At 44.2% G+C, this 20181-nt stretch overlaps 1 protein-coding gene and 1 long non-coding RNA gene across 4 annotated transcripts in view; both read left to right on the forward strand.

The window, feature by feature from the left end:
- LOC142829161 (uncharacterized) overlaps positions 1-8453 on the forward strand; it is a 30825-nt gene extending 22372 nt beyond the window's left edge. Inside the window, exon 2 of the long non-coding RNA XR_012903516.1 lies at positions 8193-8453. This is a non-coding gene — a long non-coding RNA (uncharacterized LOC142829161). The remainder of the gene's footprint in view (positions 1-8192) is intronic.
- Positions 8454-13497: 5044 nt separating this feature from the next.
- The window catches only part of PRR5L (proline rich 5 like), a 67356-nt gene continuing 60672 nt past the window's right edge, over positions 13498-20181 (forward strand). The window contains exon 1 of one of the 3 annotated variants that reach the window (XM_014574248.3): positions 13498-14611. The gene's annotated coding sequence lies outside the window, so the exon portion shown is untranslated. Of the gene's footprint in view, positions 14612-14648; positions 15547-20181 lie in introns of those variants that run through there. The other 2 variants (XM_014574245.3, XM_075927493.1) reach the window with 2 other exon arrangements.

Raw genomic sequence — 20181 nt, forward strand, 5'->3', positions numbered from 1 at the left:
TTACCAGTAGGAAAAGCTGTACTTAATTTGAAATTTTGTTTTTGGCCCAGGTCTCATTTTCAATTGATCCTACCTTTCACAAAGATTCTTTTTTTGGCGTTGGAATTTGCCACGCATGCTTCTTTGATTGTGTTTGTGTGTGTGGAAGAAAAGTTTGAGGAAGATTCTCTAGGTTGTTTTTAGGATGCAAGTGTGAGTATGGACATGGAAGAAAGACATGGTGGGCCAGATCCTGAGCCTGCATAAATCAGTAGTTCCACTGGCCTTTGTGTTCAGTGATGTAAATGGAGCTGCATCAATTTATATAATCTTGGAACCAGACTTTTCCATCTTCCCCCACTTAAAAAAAGAAAAGAAAAGAAAATCTGAGCTTCTTTTTGAGGCAATGTAGTTTCACATTGACCAGTGCAATGCCAATGGCAGTTTCCTTCAGAAAGGTGTCTGCATACCTTTCGAGAAATAATAGTGACAAACGTCTGAAAACATGACACGTGGCCTGCATAGTAAGTAGAATGTGCTGGTATGGCCAGCCCATGTACATACACAGCACAAAAGGTGCATACAATTATACAGCAAATAATCCCTCTCTAAAGCTATGTCTAGACTACATGTTGTTGTTTTTTTTAAAGGGGCCTTTTTTATTTTTTCTTCGAAAAAAATTCACTGCACCTAGATTGCCTCTGCATTCTTTTAAAATTAAATTGAAAGAACGTGGCGTTTTTTTCGACAGTGGTAAACCTCATTTTACGAGGAAGAATGCCTGTTTTCGAAAGAGCTCTTTTGAAAAAAGGAGTCCTTGACCGCAAACAGGGCTTTTTCGAAAGAGAGCATCCAGATTGCCTGGGTGCTGCTCTCTTTCAAAAAAGCGGATCACTTTTTCAAAAAAGTTGTGGCTGTCTAGACAACCTCTTTCAAAAGATTCTTTCAAAAAAGCTTCTTTTGAAAGAAGCATGTAGTCTAGACATACCCTAAGTGTACATTTTGCCATGATGCCTACAGAACCCAGCCAGCTGATAACAGGCAGGCAAGTGACAAGTTATGCCCTTTCCTCTTTCCCTTTTTCTTGCTCCCATCCTCCCTCCATTTTCCTTTTATGAAAATCCAATACATGTAGCTAACTAAAGCTATGCCACTTCTTCACCATATTCATATGTTTGTATGTTGTAGCCTCATCTACTCTTGGTCTGGGTGCGACTTCAGACTGAAACCCTTCGGGGCAAAAGTTTTCACTTTCCTATGTTTACACGGTGCCCAGTCCAATGTGCTTTCAGTTCTGCTATAACCATTTCCATACCATACAGATTTAATAATAAGCACTGGGGCTGAGCTGGAAGTACTGGGCTTTCCCCTATTTTCTGTTGCTTGTAAGGATTTTTCAGTAAAGGGGATAGAGTGGAAGGGTGTCTCACACATGTATGCATTAGAATTCCATATACCCTCCCAATCCCCATTCATATGTACACACATCATAACTCCTGCTTCCCTAACCCACTTTAATCTTATGGCTTGAGTATTTTTCTCTCCCTCATCCATTTTGCTCCAAACCAAAGAAATTCCATGAGACAAACACAAAATGCAACCAAAAATGCTTTACAGTAATGCTACAGTCATCAGGAAACACTTAGCTGAGAATGAATTCTTACCTTACCTTTTATCCCGTTTGTGTTTATGTATCATCATACGCTCTTTAATTTACAGCATGTTATGTATTATTGTAACCCACACACCTACTGGATATGGTTCACTGTTCCATGTAGTGGCACTTAAATTACTGGGTTGCAACTGCTGGTTTGCAACCCACTGCTGGGCCACGGACCTCTTGCTGATGGGTTGCGGGGGCTCTTGGGCCCATGGCTGTTGGGAGGGGCGTGTCCTACCCCTCCTCTCAGCCAACCAGTGCCAGACAGGGACAGGGTCTCTTGCCAGACACAGAAGAGCACTTTACTGCACAGCAGGATGGTCATAAGGAGCCAGGCACTGCAGTCTTAGAGCAGCTGCAACCTGGGCAGCAAGCTCAGATGGCAGGCAATGCATGGCTGAGGGGGGCTGGACTACTGCTGGGGGCGAAGCTAATACTGGGGAGGTCTGGGGGAGAGACAAGTACTAGGGAGCTCTAAGGGGAGGGGATACTGGGGCATCTGGGCTAGGGAGATGGCACTGGGGGGTTTTGGGGATAGGACTACAGTAATATTGATGGGGTCATGAGGGCTGGGCTGGCACCGTGGGGCACTGGGCATGGGGCTAATATTAGGGACTGGGACCTGGCACTGGGGAGGGCTCTGGAGGGGTTGGATGCAGTGGGGCTCTGGAAACAGGAGGCTGGCACTGGGGGAGTCTGATGGGGGGGGGCTGGCACTGAGGGATTTGGGTGCAGGGGACTCTGGGGTCATTGGCTTACATTGAGAGGTAGTGGAGGGGTGGGGGGCTCTAGGGGTTAGGGCTAGCCCCTTGGGCTCTAGAGGCCAGGGCTTTTTATACTGGGGACTGGCAAACTCCTTCACAAACTTTTGGTGGACTAGTAACTTTTTATTTGCATATTCATTATTTGCATAATGAATATGCAAATACACAAATAAAATGTTGCATGTCTGCCAAAAGTTTTTGTATGGGTTTGCTGGTCCCCAGTGTAAAAAGAGGTTGGGAACCACTGACTTCGACCATTTAAAGAGAGAAAAAATGAATTTCCCTCCAGCGTTAGCTAAGAACCAGCTGGCTTTTAGCTCTAGAGGTCTCTGGCTTGGTTCTGTCTGTCACATTGCATTATACTGAATGGCTTTGGTGGCTCCAAGCTTCTAGGATCCATTCCCTCAGAATGCTGGGCATTATTTTCCTCAACCCCTCTGCAAAATTGGTTTGTCTACACAGGAAAATTTCCCAGCAGCACAGTATCAATGTAATTATACCACTCTAGTAGTACGACTATAACTCCCTGTGTGGACACTGTATTCTGGATTAAAAGTTACTTTTGGTCCACAGCTTAAAATGTTTCCAAAGTGACATGCACTACCCTAAAAATCCCTCACACTTCCCCTGTGGGGAAGCTATACTTGAGGACTCTTGTGGTATAATATGACTGCTATAGTTCTGCTGGTCAATTTTCCCATTTAGACAAGCCTCAAGCAGCTGAGGTTTTCCTTTCTCTCATTCTAGCCACTCCCTGGTGAGAAAGGATTGAGAGTTTTGAAAACCACTGAAGAGCCGAGTAGGGCAAGTACAACTATTATTCATTTTTAATTTCAAAATGTACAGTAGCTACGGATGTCTGTAGCAATCACAGAATTCCTTTGGGCCTGATTTACAAATGTGAGTTCTGCACGTGAGTGGCTATATTAGCATGTAAGGGTATGTCTAGACTACATGCCTCTGGTGACTACCCGGCATAGGAAAATGAAGCGGCAATTTAAATAATCACCGCTTCATTTAAATTTAAATGGCTGCCGCGCTGAGCCGATCAGCTGTTTGTCAGCTCAGCGCCGTAGTCTGGACGCTCCACGGTTGACATCAAAGGCATTTGATGTCATACCAGGAGGCATACCTGGGAGGTTAACAAATGCCTTTGATGTCAACCGCGGAGCGTCCAGACTACCACGCTGAGCTGACAAACAGCTGATCGGCTCAGCGCGGCAGCCATTTAAATTTAAATGAAGCGGTGATTATTTAAATTGCCGCTTCATTTTCCTATGCCGGGTAGTCTAATCTGCATGCCTCTGCTGCCAGAGGCATGTAGTCTAGACGTACCCTAAGTGACTAGACAGAAAGAAGGAGTGAGGGCAGTTGCCTGTGGGGCTGCCAGGATTTCTATGCTGTGAAATCTGCTGCAATTGGCTTGGTGTTAGCAACCATAATTTAGGCAGGGCCTAACAAACAGGAATTGTGCTTAGAGTGGGAAATGAATGCTAATCATCCTCCTGGTGGTGTGAAGCCCAGATAGGCTCAAGGCTGTCTCCCAGTCTTGCCGAACATAAATCCGTCAGAGGCACTATGATCACTTCCAGTATGACACACTATTTGTTATTGTCTTTGACTGACTCAACCAGTTTTCATGCTGTTCAGTTCAGGAGCAGACCATGCCTGCGCACTGCATCCTCACCACCTTGCCAGCCTCAATGAGCTCTCAAAATAGCATTAAACAAAGACCAGCGGTTTCCATTTGGCTTTTTAATGAACATACCTTGGGTCCCAGATTTTGGTGTTCCACCTCTAATGACACAATAACCATTTTAATTGATTTCATGGGCTTGCATTTTAGGAACATAAGATATTTGTTTCTCACACAGAAGCATAGCAGCCATTCCCTGGGCAGAAAGGCCTGTGCAGACCTGTGAATGGAAATGCAAATGAATCACAGTGAGGCACGGAGTGAGGGAAGGCATCTTCTGAGCTGTTCCTAATGATAGGGCTGTTACAAAGAACTCTGTATAACAGCCAGTGTGATTTGACATTCATTCACTAATCAGAATCATCCAGCTCTAGTGAGTCACTTGTTCCACTTCTCTGGAGACATGTCTCACATTGTATCCAAAACCACTTCTTTTTCTTCATATAGCTTTAAATGGAACAGACAAACTGTTGCTATTTGAGAACTGCTCCATGAAATGAGTTAACAGGCCTCAGTACAGTTGCTTGTTGAGAGGTGTCCACATTTCAAAAAAACACCCCACTACAATATGCACTTGGCAATCTCTGTGGAGAAGCATAGCTGAGGTGGGATCCTAAATAACTCTCTTGCTCCTAGAGGTGATCCCTTTATGTCATGTTGAGGCATGTTGGCAGGCACAGAGTGGAGAAGACGGCACAGCTGTTGATTGTGCCTTCTCTTGAGCCTCCTTTAACCAGTTCTAAATTCATTAAAAAGATGAATTAAGAAAAAAAAAAAAAAAAAAAAAAAAAGAGAGAAGTGCCAAAGGCCAAGAATGCCACAGTTCCATTTCCAAACATGCAAAATACAAAAAAAAAAAAAAAAAAAAAAAGAGGCAGATTGTCCCTTTGCATGGTTCTCAAACACATTTGATCACATCCTCTCTTCTTTGTATATTTAGTAGTTTATGCCCCCTACCATACACGTTCATATACCGATTAAAGAAAAATCAACATGGAACTCTCACTAAATATTAAAAACAGTAAGGCACTGATTCAAACTGAGCCAACGATCCATTCTAATAAAAGCAGAAGCAAAAAAAAGTCATAGCAAATGGATTAATGTACAGATGGCAATGTCTTTATATAATACTATTAAAGCTTAACAGAGATCTGTCAAAATGCACAGTGTCATCTACAGTCAAATGCACAGCACTATCTGAGGACCTAATGTCTGGAAGAATCACCTTCGCTACTTATTGCGGAGGGTGAAATGTGTACAGTAAATTTAGAATGTTCTGGGCCTTCATAGAATCTTGTGGAACTTTCCAGACTGAGAACTATATTTTCTTAAACCTTCTCGAATGCTGTCAGCCATGCTCTCCTGGGCATATAAGGAGCAGTGCCTCTCCAGGAAGTAGTGAAAATGGGCTGAAGTGAAGTGAAAGCCCAGCTGCAATATTGTGACAATAGCACGAACTTGAAGAAACAGTGGTTCCCACCCCAGACAAGACGCTTTCGCTAAATCCAAGAGCTTTCTTCATGCTTTGTAGCTGCCGTTCCCTTAACCTGGTTGTATTAGATGCAAAAGCACCTGCTTTAGATTCAGTATCCTTGTGGGAGTACTGTTTGCATAACTATCAGGGGGAAGGTCATGGACAAGGTTACAAATCTGACTGGAAAGCTACTAAGTGATACTCACAAACACTAGCCAAGTGATAAAATAGTATCTCTCCGACACAGGCATTCATGAGAGCAAAGGTGAGAAAAGCAACCTTTGAACTAAGGACTAAGGTTACCATCTATGGCTGCCACCAACCCCGTTTCATACCTGTCCACCCAATGTTAGTGCACGTTTTTAATGTTGGTACATTTCAATTATTCTTAAAATTAAAAATTTCTATACGCTTAGAGGAAAAACAGATTTTATTTGCTTACATATGGCATGAATAAATACAGATTTACAGATCCTAACATGCAAATTTATCATCTTCTGTGACAACAAAACATGCATGTAAATTGTAAAACAAAGTTGTGAAATGGGCTGCAACTGCAATAAAAAATAAGGTATGTAAAAGTTTAACAAATGGAGGGGGTGCCATTTGGTCTAGGGCCAGCTTGGCTCCTGTCACTGTGGTATCATTGTGCCATGATCTTGTCCTGAATTCACATAACAAATGGCCCAATCATCTTTTTCCACTTCTGAAAACAAAGCAGACCCAGGTCAGGCTTCTCTTGCAGCAGGGAAGTACAATGGGAAATGCCAGCTAGTGAGATGCTCTCCTTTACCTCATGCCACCATCTGGCAGTGCTACTACAGGAGCATCATGGGAACAGAAACATAGGAATAGACAGGCTAAACCTGACTGTCATGGCCCCCACATCCTATATGAAAATTGGCTTATGAATATGCATAACTTGAAGACGTTAGGCAAAATACATCATGAAACATACTTTTTAAGGTTATGATCTGCTGAATGTCTATATTCTATTTGTGTACAAGAATTATTCTTATATTTGAAGTTAGGGTGAAATGTAATATGTAGTATAAATCTACTTTGAATGGCTTTGTTTTAACTGTAAGCCTAAACTGTGGTTGGTCCTACAGATAATTTAACCATGTCACATGGTGCCAGACTCCATCTTGAATCTGGTAATTTTCCAGAGGGGTGGGGAGGGTTAAATAAAGGACTCCTGCCCTGGGGAAATTCTATTTAAGGAATGGGAAGCAATCAACTTAGTCTTCAACTGGCTTTTGATTCTGCCTTGCCCATCCTAAGAGAATAAACATGAAGAAACCTGAAAACAAAGAACTCTGAGACCAGAAGCTTTTACCCTAGGACAGAGAAAAAATCAACTCTGGTTTGTGAAAAATCACATCTGAGGGTATGTCTACACTACAGAGTTTTGTTGGAAAATGGCCATTTTTCTGACAAAACTTGAGGAATGTCCACACTAGAACTGCGTTATTCTGAAAGTAAATCTAAAGAACAGAGGGGGTTTTCTGCCATTGGTAATCCTCATTCTACGAGGAAGAAACCTTTTTGCAAAAGAGCTCTTTCACAAAAAGGCATATGTGGACGGGGAAAAGGGAGTTCTTTTGGAAGAAGAGGAAAGAGGAAAAAGCACAGGTGTTAAAAAGCATCTGTGTTACTCTGCTGGTGAACTGTTACCTCAACTCTGTGCCTTTGTTAGGGAAGAGCAGAGCTTCTGGCCCAGTGGGACAGGGTGGTGGGGAGTCCCAGAGGATGGACAGGCAGACTCAATTGTACTATAAGCACACTGGGGGACAGACACAAGGGAATCTCTGTGATATAACCCAACACAGATCCAAATGTCGTCTCTTCTTCGATGGCCAGCACCAGATGGTTCCTATATTATGTTTCATCCTGACCTTTATTATTTAGAGACCGGATGATAACCCTTACACATGAAGTTTAATATTCCTTCCAAAATTGTTAGCATTAACCACTGTAACTGTGAATATTCTTCTTATCCAGAGATGTCCTGTCTATTTTGAATCTTGTGATGTCTCAACAACTTTGTGGCAGTGAGTTTCACAATCTAATTTAATGTTGTAGGTTCTTTCCCCATCCCTAGGCTGTCTCATGGGAATTTCCAAAAGCTTCAGAGGGGTATCCGAGTTAGACTGTAACAGGAAAACCTTAAAAAACAAATAGTCTAGTAGCACCTTAAAGATTAACAAAACATGTACATGGTATCTGGAGCTTTGGGGGCACAGCCCACTTCTTCAGATGACAGGAGTGTTAGAAGTCCAAATCCAAGAATAAATGAGGGAAGGGGGAGGGGGAAGAAGGAAAAAAAAGAGGAGGGGAGGAAGACAATTTCCAGTTCACTCTGATCTGATACTACAGGTATATGGTATATTCTGTTGCAGAGGGCAAAGAATGAACAATTTGTGACTGTGAATGTTTGTCCATGTTCTTAGGAGCATTTCCAGCAGAGGTCTGCACGAAGAGAGTTTGTGGGGTTTTTTTTTTTTATGGTTTGCAATTTGACTGTAGAATATTGTGCACAAACACTTCTTTAGACTTTTTCTCTCTTTCCTTTCTGTCCTTTCAGGACAGCTAATCTATTTGCCTTCTCTCTTACAGGTTTGCTTCAGACATGCCAAACAGCGCCCTAAAGAGGAGAAACACTTAAAACCACAGGAGATGGTTAAATTTAAAGATGGAAAATTCTCTCAGTGTAAGATCAGCCAGCCCACTGCATATCATCAGCCAATGCGGAATTGTGCCTAGATGCAGATACACTAGCACTATGCTCAGTGTCATTTTCTGAAACTTGTCCCACTGTTTTCAGAGTGACCATTCTACAATGTAATAGATTTCATAAACAAAACACTTTTAATGGTACTTACCTTCCATTTTTATTTGTTTAATTTCAGTCCTTTGTATCATTATATCTAACTATACCTTCTTTTTCCTTGGTATTTTACTCCTCATATCTGTGGCCTCTTATCTTGTCTTAACACAGCTAAGCATGTTTAGATCTTAGACTCCAAGGGCAGAGTCCCCAAAGCCTTGGTAATTTTTGTTGCTTTTAATATTAACCCCATACTTGTTAATATCTTTCTAATAATGGGATGCCTAGTATTGAATGCAGCATTCCAGATCTGCTTGCACCAGGGCTATACAAAAAACAACCATTATCTCCATCTCTGTGACTTATGCAGCTGCATAGGTCTTTTTGCTGTCATCTCACATTAGAAGCACATCTAATGCCGTGTCCAGTCTCCAGCCTCTTGCGGTTTTGTTCAGCATTACTGCTTCTCAGAATCCTTCCTCCAATGGGCGTCCTGCTGGAGGTGTTCTGGGAGTGGAATGTTGCTGCCCCCAGCACCTGTCCTCCAGAGAGGCTCGGACCATGTGGCCTCCTCACTCCCCGGTGCTCTGGGAGCCAGGGAACACACGCTTGCCCCTTCCCATCTTTTCCCCTCCCCATGGTGGGGGGCAGGGCCTCAGAGGGAACGCAGCTGTAGGTAGGGCAAGGGGCCCGTCTCCCCAAGCCGCCCCTGTGTAATTCAGATGTTAATTCAGCCACACTTCTCCATATGGAATCGTATTTTGTTTCCTGAGTCACATTTTGTGCTAGATTTTTCACTTGCTAAGCTAACAGGATAATGCTCTTTGTGTGCACACAACCTTTTCAGATAACTTGCAGGACCTGAATCCCGCTGCTCCCTTTTGCCAGAAAGCACCTTGAGGCACAACTAAGTGTTGCTATATCTATCTAAGAGGGGAGCAACTGAGGCATAAAGTGATTATATTCTTTTCACAGGGTTACACAGCCAATCAGACTGAGCCAGGAACTCCTGACTCATTCATTGCTCTGGCAGAGCTGCAGTCTGATCTAACTTTTGGGAGGCATATGACACAGAAAACAAATATCCATGATAAAGGTTAAACCACGTGCTCCATCCAGATGGATTCACTCTTTAACCTGACTGAAAATAGATAAGACAAACCAATAAGAGGCCATTTGTTTTAGTGACATCTCTTGTGGTTTTGTCCGCTTTAGAACAGCGTGTGTGACAGCAGGCCATCTGGGTGTGTAAGGGCTGAACTGTTACAGCAATCTTGCCCTGGAGAGGACGTGTGGTAAACAACCAAGGTATTGCTGCAGCCATTTCATACATATCTCTTCAAAATGTAAATGGCTGTGATAACATCTTTGGCGATGCTGATTTGTGTGGTCTTCAAGTCTTGCAATGATACTTTAATCTGACACTATGGGGAGTAAACTCCTCTGCCCCACAGTCTGTTTGCACCATGCTGCTTGATGAGGTGCTAAGAATTGTCATTTTATATGACTGCTTTTCTAAGTGATGCAAAAGTTTCCATCAGGAACAATCTTACTGTACTTTTTCATGATTGAAGCTTAAAAAGCAAAATGAAGCTGCTAAAAACATCTTCCCTGCCTGTTCATCTGAGCACATCTCACTTTTTGAATCCCTGACACCCTATTAAGTTTAAATTTGTCTTCCCCTCCAAGGTCCTTCACATCTCTAACCCTCCCTTCTACTCTCATATCACATTGTCATTCCACTGCCTCCACTCCATTAACAAAGGCAGACTGAGACTGGATTAAGGCAAGCGGGGATCCCAGACACAACAGGACAAAGGAGCCACTTGTGGCTTTACCCTCAACTTGGAAGTTATAGAGTGTCATCCCACCTTTCCTAGAGCAGCATGGATAGCAATCTGGGGTTCTTTTCCTATCTAGGAATGGCAGCAGGAATTCTCTTCGACTCCCTCTCAAAGAGGCCCTCAGCTGAAGAAGTGGGCTTTACCCCCCAAAGCGCGCTCACTCTCTCTCACACAAAACGTTTAGACTGGCATGATTTTCCGGAAATGCTTCTAACGTTAAAAGCATTTTCGGAAAAGAGCGTCTAGATTGGCACGGACACTTTTCCACAAAAGCACTTTTTGCGGAAAAGTGTCCGTGGCCAATCTAGACGCGCTTTTGCGCAAAAAAGCCCCGAACGCCATTTTCGCGACTGGGGCTTTTTTGCGCAAAACAAATCTCAGCTGTCTACACTGGCCCTTTTGCGCAAAAGGGACTTTTGCCCGAATGGGAGCAGAATAGTATTTCCGCAAAAAGCACTGATTTCTTACAGTAGGAAGTCAGTGCTTTTGCGGAAATTCAAGTGGCCAGTGCAGACAGCTGGCAAGTTTTTCCGGAAAAGCGGCTGATTTTCTGGAAAAACTGGCCAGTCTAGACACAGCCAGAGAGACAGAGAGAGTGAGAGAGAGCTTTTGTGGGTAAAACCCACTTCTTCATATATAAATATATAAAGTCTCTCTAAAGCAGTGGTCTCCAACCTTTTTACACCCAAGATCACTTTTTAAGTCTCAGAACAGGTGAAGATCTACTGCCCCGCCCCTTCCTTGAAGCCCCGCCTACATTACATGAGGAAATCTAATGTAAATGCACTGCGCAGGTGCGCAGTTCAGAGAGGGCTCAAGAGCTACTCTTGGAGCCCCTGAGATCTACCAGTAGAGCGCGATCTACTGGTTGGTGACCACGGCTCTAAAGGTATTATTTCAGAATAACTGACTATTTCAAAATGCCAAAATGTGCGTCTTCACAGCAAGCCATTATTTCAAAATAATTTTGATATGGAGGACTTCTTACTCCAACTCCTGTAACCCTCATTTCAAGAGGAGTAAGAGAAGTCAAAGAAAGACTGTTCTTCCGTCAACTTCCAACTGTGTAGATAGCACCAACAGCCAATTAAGCTATTTTGACTTTGGTTACACAATTGACATAGCTGACTTTCCCCCTGCTGCGCAGATGTGCCCTAAGGTGCCACAGGACTTCTCATAGTTCTTAACAGGGTGTATCTGTGTTGGTGGGTAGATAGGGCTCTCTTCGCTTTTCTCCCTTCTTCCACAGTGTGTCCACTGCAGGTCTGGGGTTGGAAATCCCCTGAGATGTGGCTCTTGGAATTAGCACCCCATTGAAACATACAGGATAGTTCACCTCTCATCCTCCTCCCATGACTACACTTTAGGCTCAGTCTCTGCATCAGCGCCGGATTAAGGCATGGAGTAGCTGGGCAGCTGCCATCAGGCGCTGCACACCCGGCTGCCGGATCACGGGCTGCAGCAGCTCCCAGTGGCCACCCTGCAGCGGCCGCCCAGGGCGGGGGCCGTGTTAACCCCCGCAGCGCCAGCCAACAGCACGCTTCCCCCCGTGGCCCTGCACAGCCAGGCACGGCCCGCTCTGGGCTGTGCACCAGCGGCGGTAGCTGGGCCAGGCATGTGTGTCCTGCCGTCGCCAGCTCCGTGCGCCCTCCTCCACGCACCAGGCAGGGGCGGGGCCACACATGCACCCTCTCCCAACCCGGGGCACAATTAAACTATCTGCCCGGGGCACCGGAATGGCTCGGTCCGGCCCTGCTCTGCAGGTCAGGTGACCCTCACTGCAGCAATTACCCTCAGCTTACTTTCTGGAGGTTTTCTTCTCAGACACAAGTGCTAAAAACTTCCTTTAAAAAAAATTAAAACAGATTGTGATATAATCACAACTCCAGGTGCTAAAGCTCTAGGCAAGGGTGAATAGTAGGAATGCCTCAGTCTGTCTCTGGGTTAGCTACATCAGCCTATTATCAGTTTCTTATATAAATATTTCTTTAGTCTTCTTTAGCACTACACTCAACACTCCATGCCTTCAAATCCCTCACCGCCCACTTCCACCATGACACTGATAGCAAATTAATTAATTATGGCTTGATGAGGAATAAGAGAGTTTATCCACTTGGAAAAATTAACAAGTATATAAGTCTCAGAGGCGCAGCTGTGTTAGTCTGTAATTTTAAAAAACGAATGGTTCTGTAGCACCTTAGAGACTAACAAATATAAATATATATAGTATATTGTGTGTGTGTGTGTGTGTGTGTGGGGCACAACCCACTTCTTCAGATGAATGGAGCATCTGAAGAAGTGGGTTGTGCTCACAAAAGCTCACTATATTTTTGTTAGTCTCTAAGGTGCTACAGAACCACTTTTTTAAAACAGGTATACAGATATATAAAAATTGCATGTTTTATGTTTTCTTAATTTGAAAATTCTTCAGGGCAGGGAACATGCCCTTTGGTCAGCCTGATTTGGGCTTCCAGGCACTTATTCAATAGTAATAAATCCTGTTTATATGGTCTATGGAAAACCCGTGAGGTTCCTTAGTGGGGAAAATGGAATTACATGATTTTAGCTGTACACTCTGGTATGTGTCTCAGCTACAGAAATGTGGGTTACATTAATTGATTACAGACATTTAAAGGTCTTGATGGACATTAAGTTACCTCACAGGAGTGTTGTGAGTCTATTAGCCATTTCTGGAGCCATCATCCTCCAGCGACTTGCTCCAAGGATACATATAGTATGGACCTTTGTGCACTGGTGCAAGTCCTTGTGCTAGCTTACCCCATTGTAGGGTCAAAGCCCACATCAGCTGCATAGTTTGATTGTGAACAGAGGGCAGTAGTGGCCCTTTGTGTGGGTCACAAGTCTGCAGGGACACTATTACTTGAGGAAGTGCGCTGTGGCCACGAAAGCTCATGTTTTTTTTCTTTGTAACTTTAAAAAAAACAAGTAGTCCTGTAGCACCTTAGAGACTAACAGGGCTACCCCCTCCCCCCAGCCTCCTTCCAATGTGTTAGCAAGAAAGTAAGACCCTGTTCTGACCAACGCGGGGCTTCTGCCTACCAACACCGAGGCACCCGAGTAACTTGGACCCGAGGGCTAGCTTCATAAAAGTCAGCGGGGGCTGTTTCCGCGGCGGGAAAGCGACTCGGGCACGTGCGTTCAGGGTGAGGGGAGGGCGCGCCATAGGACGCCGGCTGCAGGGGAGCAGCAAGCCCGCAGCCGCAGTCCCGCTCCCGCCCGAAGAGGACTCCAGCTAACCAGAACAAACAGCGGGGAGCCCCGCCGCCACCCCCCGCGTGAGAAAAGCTGCAACGCCACCCAACCCCTGCGCGCTGCTGCTGCTGCATTCCGGCTGCAAGGTGTCCGAGAGGAGCCGCAGCTACTTCCCCTCCCCACCCGCCGCGAATAGCGGCCAGGGAAAACCCCAGCGAGCTTTTCACCTGGCTCCGCAGTACACTGGGGCTCAGCCCTGGCCGCGCTCCGCGGGACGCTGGGGGGAGACCAGCTCCTCTGGTGCACGCATCCGAGACCTGCCTGCACCAAGGGACCGCCCCCTGGCCCCCTCTTAAAGTCACACACAAAGCCAGCATGTGGGGCCTTTGGTTTGCCCCCCAGCGCCGCGCTCCTCCAAACGCCCACCGGAGGCTGGAGGCGACTGCAAACGCGCGTCTGCCAACGCGCCGCGGCATTTCCAAAGGGTTTGTGTTTAGCAACGCAAAGCCCGTGACCCTCCTTGGCAGTCCAGGCAGGCGCTGTTCCGGGTGAGCTTTAGCGGTGCAGACTCACAGCCCCCGTGCACGGTGCCCCTCAGCCAAATCTCCCCCCGCCCAAAGTTTTGTCTGGTCGCCTTTGTTACTTGAATGTCCCGCCTGAGCCGCGGTGCTGCGGCAGGGGGAGGCGTGTGAAACTCTTGCAGCCTTTTCTCTCTCTCTCCTTTTTCTTTAAAGACCAAAGCGCTTAAACTTCCTGAAATTGTTGAATTGCAGCCGAGCGGACTTTTCTTCTTCCCCCCTGGGGCTCGAAACTAACAGATCGAGGCAGGCTCCAAAACAGAGAGAGAAACCAGCAGCAGCGCGTTTCCTTTAGGGGACTCCCTGGACTTTCCCCTCTACCCCCTTTGCCTCTCCTGGGAGGAGCCCCGCAAAGGGCACATTGTAAAAATAAGACCTGGACCGGAGCCAGCAAGCGTAACATTCGCAGTGACAGTGGTCAGATCGCGGCGGATAAAGTAGGAATTCCTTCACCCGCTGATGTGAAGAGTCTCAGGAAGGAGCTGAAATATTTCCAGCAGCTGTTGGTTGTTGCATCTTATCTCCGTCTCCAAACGCCTCGATGCAGCCCTAACTTACACTAAAAAAAAAGGGGTGAGTGAACTGCACTTTTGGGGATCTTTACACGAGCAGTCCAAGGGCTGGTGGGGGAATACGTTGCTGCTTAGCCCTAATGCAAAGAGGAGATCTCGGCAGCAGCAAATGGCAATCGTGTAAGATTTCGGCTTCGAGCCTGGGTCACCAGTTGTCTTGTTTGAATCGCAGGTTGTTGCCATTAAAACGGGCTCTGTTGTGTTGACAAGTCGTTTCTCTTGAGAAAGAGCTTACAAAAATAAAAGTGTGGGCTGTGTCTGATCTACTTTACGGGGCAGGCTGACACTTTCTGCGTGATGGGTTGTGTTTGTCCAGTTTTGACTGTTTGCGGAGGCATGGGATGCACTGACAGCGAGAGCCTGTTTGAGTCAAAACAAAACAAACCAGCCAAAACGAGCAAGTTCTCTATTAATATACATAAATAAAAAGGGAGAATCTCGGGGCTTTTGATAACTTTGAAGAGTGAGTCACCTTCGAAAACAAAATGCTTCATTTTATCCCCAGGATACACATTAATGCAGAAACTGGGGGGGGGGGGGTGTTCCCTTCTGACTGTTTACTAAATAAATGCAATTACTGTGTAACCTGTTGCAAACAGACTGGAGGCGTTTAACTGGCAGAGAGCCTCTCCTAAAGGGCGGAGCAGAGAAGAGAGTGCCATCCCTCTTAAACCCCCCTCCCTCCATCTTTTCTCAGTAGCTATTTAAAAGTTCACTCGTGTGACAGTTTTGTGAATGAAAGTGGAACGTTTCTTGTTCCCTAATAACTACTCAGGGCCGCTGTGCACTGGGGGATTTTTATACCTGACGGTTTTTAATAGACAAAAGGTATTAATACTTAATAGTAGAAGGAATCTCAACACCCCTCCCTCAGTTCTGTGAAATACCCCAGCACTTGTAACCCTTGTCTTACCTGGGCTGAGCAGAAATGCGAAGGTGAGGATGCAGGTTTCGGGGGTAATGCAGTTTATAACTATCTGTACTAAAAAAAACCCCCATAAAATGCAGATATTGCTTTATTTATTTATTTAATTGATTAATTTATTTTTGCTGGCCTTCCTGCCATATGAGCTCTGTCCCTCGATTCTGGATGTTTTTGTCAGTAATAAGTTGTGAGTGTATTTGTAGATAACACTGTAATTCTGTGGTATGGAAGGTTTCAGTTATGCTGAGCTCCTCAGTGTCTGTGGTTCAACACGTAATAGCTGTTTACAGTCTGTGTGCATAGGTTTATAGATGGACATGTCTTTCGCTAGAGTGCATAAAATTCAGTGCAGAAATTGATCCAAAGAGACCATATCATAGAAGCCATAGAGAAACTATCATAGTCTCTAGTGACAGACTACTTTTTTGCTAGTTTTGTATTGTTCTAATATTTATTCATAATTTGTCCCTAAAGATCCCCACACATTCTAATTGCTCTAAAAACTGTAGATCTCAGTCTGCTCTCGTTACTCATGTGCGTAACTTCATTAGCTTTGTCTATGTACAAAAACGACCTCTCACTGACATGAATGAGCAATAGGTGCAGTTAAATGTGTGAAGTGCTGAACATTATCTGTCCCAGTCTGCAGTTTGGCAAGCCGTTTCATCCCCAATTCAGCTGCATCTGTCATCAGTCATGGGAAATTTTGCATGATACAGTGTTATTAATTTTTGTGTGAGCAAGAATTGTTCCACAGCATGTCAATGCAACCATCTCCTGGGTAGAATGTAGCAATTAGTTAAAATGCACAAGAACAATAGAAAATTTAAATTGTTTAAGAAAGAAAGAAAGACTTGTGTCCAAGTGTTTTGTGGAGGGTGGGGAGATTTAGTTAAGCAGAATAAAAATACCAGAATTGGATTTTGCATAGAACAGGGTGGTTAAACCTCCTCTCCCATCCCCAATACCTGAAAAGTGACATGGACTCAGTTTTGGAAACTTTAGTAATTTTTCACTTCCCCAAGCCATTTAGTTTTTTTTTTAATGTTTTGTTTTAGTGTATTAAAGCCCACCTTTGGGATTGTGTTAAATGTGCATTTTGAGAGTTGGACCTTTTCCTCATCTCTACTTCTACCCCAGACTTTACTTCTGTCCTACCTCTTTCTGAGAAGCCATGTGCTGTCGTTAGGTATTGCATATGCCATTGAAAATCAGAAGGAATAGCTTGGTCTTATTAATATTAGTGTGCTGGGGAAATCTTACACATTTCCTATCCTAACTACTGTAAATGAGGATTCCACGTGCATATTTGTATGAGACTATTAAAATGCGTGAAACAATATGTTTTTAAGATGTCCATATAATTTTACTGATCTTTTCTATTAGGAGGGAACTGTGTAAAATGGCAAATGGGTGGTTTTTCCCATTTGTATTTTTCCTGTTTTATTACCCTCGCCACATAGTTGTCCTGCATGTCTGGAGCAAAGTATGTCTTATACTGAGGTGGGCAAATACCAAGCTATCGCTCCTGGCGGGCCCCCCACCACTATATTTACCTGCATGGCCATAGGTACCAGTGATTGCAACTCCCACTGACCGCGGATTGCTGTTCCTGGCCAATGGGAGCCTTGGGAAGTGGTGTCCCGAACCATGCCTCTTATGGAAATAGAGATTTCGTTAGATCTTTATTTTTTAATATAGTAAGGAGGAATATCTGAAAGCACTTTTTTTTTCATAGAATCTATAAATGATGTTAATCAGGGAAACAGCCCAAACACTAACGCCACATCTTCACTACTGGAAAGATGGTTGCTGTGGCTGTCTAGTAAAGGGTCTAGTAAAGGGCTCCTCTTTCAACACTAGTACTTCTTGATTCGTGAAGAGTAAGGGAAGTCAATGGGAGCATAGTTCAGATATAGTGCTTTTTTGTTACACAGTCACTCACTGCCACAAGATGTCAATGAGTCCAAGATATTAGTAGGATTGAGAAAGGCATTAGATGTGTATATCGATAGGTAATAATGCATTTAGAGTATGCGTAGGTTACACGTGAGCCATTAATTGAGAGGATTAGGCAGAAACTTCCCTGGAGGCAGATTATTCCATAATCATCTACTGTGGGAGTTTCAGGCAGCTTTAATTAGGTGGCTAGTTCTGGCCACTGTCACAGAGACCAGAAGATACTTGGCTAGATGGATTTGATCCAGTATGGCAATCCTTGACCATGAGTGATGAAATATTTCAGTTAAAAAAATGGCTTAATTTGAATATGCTGTGGTGAAATTCTTAAAAGAACTCTTGGTACATCAGCAGGCAGCAAAGCCCATTAGAAAGTTTTCTTTCACTCTATAACAGCAAATAGAACTGGAATGTAGATACGTACAGCGTAGTTGACAGTGAGCATAGATATCATAATTGCATTCACCTTTCAAGATCCTCTCAACAGTTTTATGTAACCAATTCATGGATTATACAATGTCAGTTCAGAGACTCAAAGGGTTTATTTTCAAAACTGAAAGGCTGAGCAACACTAACAATAGAAAGCAGTGTTGTCATCACTCACAATATTTGGTATTTTTTCTCAGAGTCCCAGCTCCCAGCCATGTGTGATTAGCAGAGAATTTCAGCTTCTATTTAATTTTTTTTTCAAGCACCCATGGTTATAAGGAACAACCACTGGAAAACAAGAACTAAATGTATCTCTAAGGCTCAGAAATCAGACGGCAAGAACTCATTCCATTAATTTTTTAAAACCTTTTGGTTTTTAAACCAGTCACATGATTTTGTGGGCCTGATTCATGATTTTTTAACATTTAGGATTGACTTTACAGTTAACCACAAAAGTGTGGGATAATTGTGTATGCTGGATTTATTGTCTTAACATTTACCACTGGTGAGATTGCAAGTATATATTTTACACATGGTAAAGATATGTGCTGTGATACTGTTCTAGTGTTCGTGTAATAGAGGATAACAACCTACTGCTAATGCATGCTGGGAGGTTATCTTCAATCCAGTGGAGGTTTGTGTTAAAAATCTTCACTTCAAACCCTGTTGAGGAGCCTTGTACAGCTACTACTGTTTTAAATGGCCATGCTTCCTAATCCAGGAATAGACAACAGATGTCGAAAATACTGGTGGCTGGTCTGTTCAAATACTCCCACTGTTGTTATTACCTGTGGAGTTGCAATGGTGAGAAATGCTAAGGAAATGTCTAGTGCCGAAAATATCTGATTTTTTCTAGATCACGTCTACTTGTAGTATGGATAGACCTTAAAAAGTTTGTGGTTATTTAAATGTTCTGCCAGATTTCTCCACATTATGCAGAGCAAAACTCTTCTAACCTTCACAAACTGTTCCCTGGGGCTAGGACAGTACACTTTGTCTGACTTAATAAATTTACTTGCTTCCTGGAGTTTTGCTGCAGATGTTACTAGCATCATTGGAGAGAAACTGAAAACAGGATATCACAGTTGAAAGTTCATGTTAATTTTTGAGTTTGAATATATAAACGTGTTAGGTATGTCTCAGGCCAGTCAAAAAATTGTGGCTAGAAAGTGTTGTTGCTTATTCATGGTGCATGACAAATCCATGTCCTGGAGAAACATAGTTAACCCCTGGTACACACAGCTCTATATTGATGGCAGAATTCTTCTGTTGATCTAGTTACCACCTCTCAGGGAGGACTGAAGTGTAAGTAGTGGGCAATAATTTTTTTATGGGTGGCTACTCCAAGAATTTGGTAAGTGGTCAAGGGCCACATTTTTCCATGATATTAATGGAGGAGGTGCAGGGTCTGGGATGGAGGTTGGGTGCAAAAGGGAGTGTGGGATAAGGAATTGGAGTGCAGGGGAGGGGAGTTCAGAGGGTTTGGGTTTTGTGGGGTAGGGGTGCAGGAGGAAGGCAGATGGTTGCAGGGGAGAGAGATGTTGAGGGGAGGGAGAAGCTGGGGTGCCAGAGGCAGGCGGCTCTGTCTGGGAGGCACTTACATGGATGATTTCTGGCCAGCAGCCCAACAGGTTCCTCAGCCAGGCTTCCTGCCTTCCATGCTGTTGCAGTGGCCATGTGTGCTGCTCTGAGCACTGGGAGCCTGGAGTGAGGGGTGAGCAGTACTTCATGTGCTGCCTGCTCTTCAAATAGGCAGTTCCCATTGGCTGGAAACTTGCCAATGGAAGCTGCAAGATTATGCTGCGGGGTGGGGGTAGTGTGTGAAGCCTCTCCTCCGGGGTCACAGTATTCACAGATGCACATGGCCCTGCAGCTAGCTTTTCTGAGTGGCGTGCAGGGGTGTAGGGCAGGCAGAGAGCCTGGCTAAAGCTCCTGCTGGCTGTAGCCTGTAGGCTGTATTTTGCTTCCCCCCCCCATGGTCTATGCTGATGTGGTACTGTAGCACAACTGTCTGCAGCTGTGCTGTGTTTGAAGTGTAGACAAGCCCTATGTCTTGCCTGCCAAAAACGTGTGTGTTTTTGTAACATAAAATTCTAGTGAAGACAAGGTATATAATAGGGCAGAATTAACGTGTTAAAAAATTAATACACATTAATCTAGAGTTACCGAATGTCCGGTTTTTCCCAGACATGCCCTCGTTTTCACTTGTTAAATCTCCGTCCGTCCAACTTTTTTAAATGGCAAAAAATGTCCGGGGT

Source organism: Pelodiscus sinensis, chromosome 4 (assembly GCF_049634645.1).
Source record: "Pelodiscus sinensis isolate JC-2024 chromosome 4, ASM4963464v1, whole genome shotgun sequence".
In the NCBI taxonomy this organism is placed as follows: Eukaryota; Metazoa; Chordata; order Testudines; family Trionychidae; genus Pelodiscus; species Pelodiscus sinensis.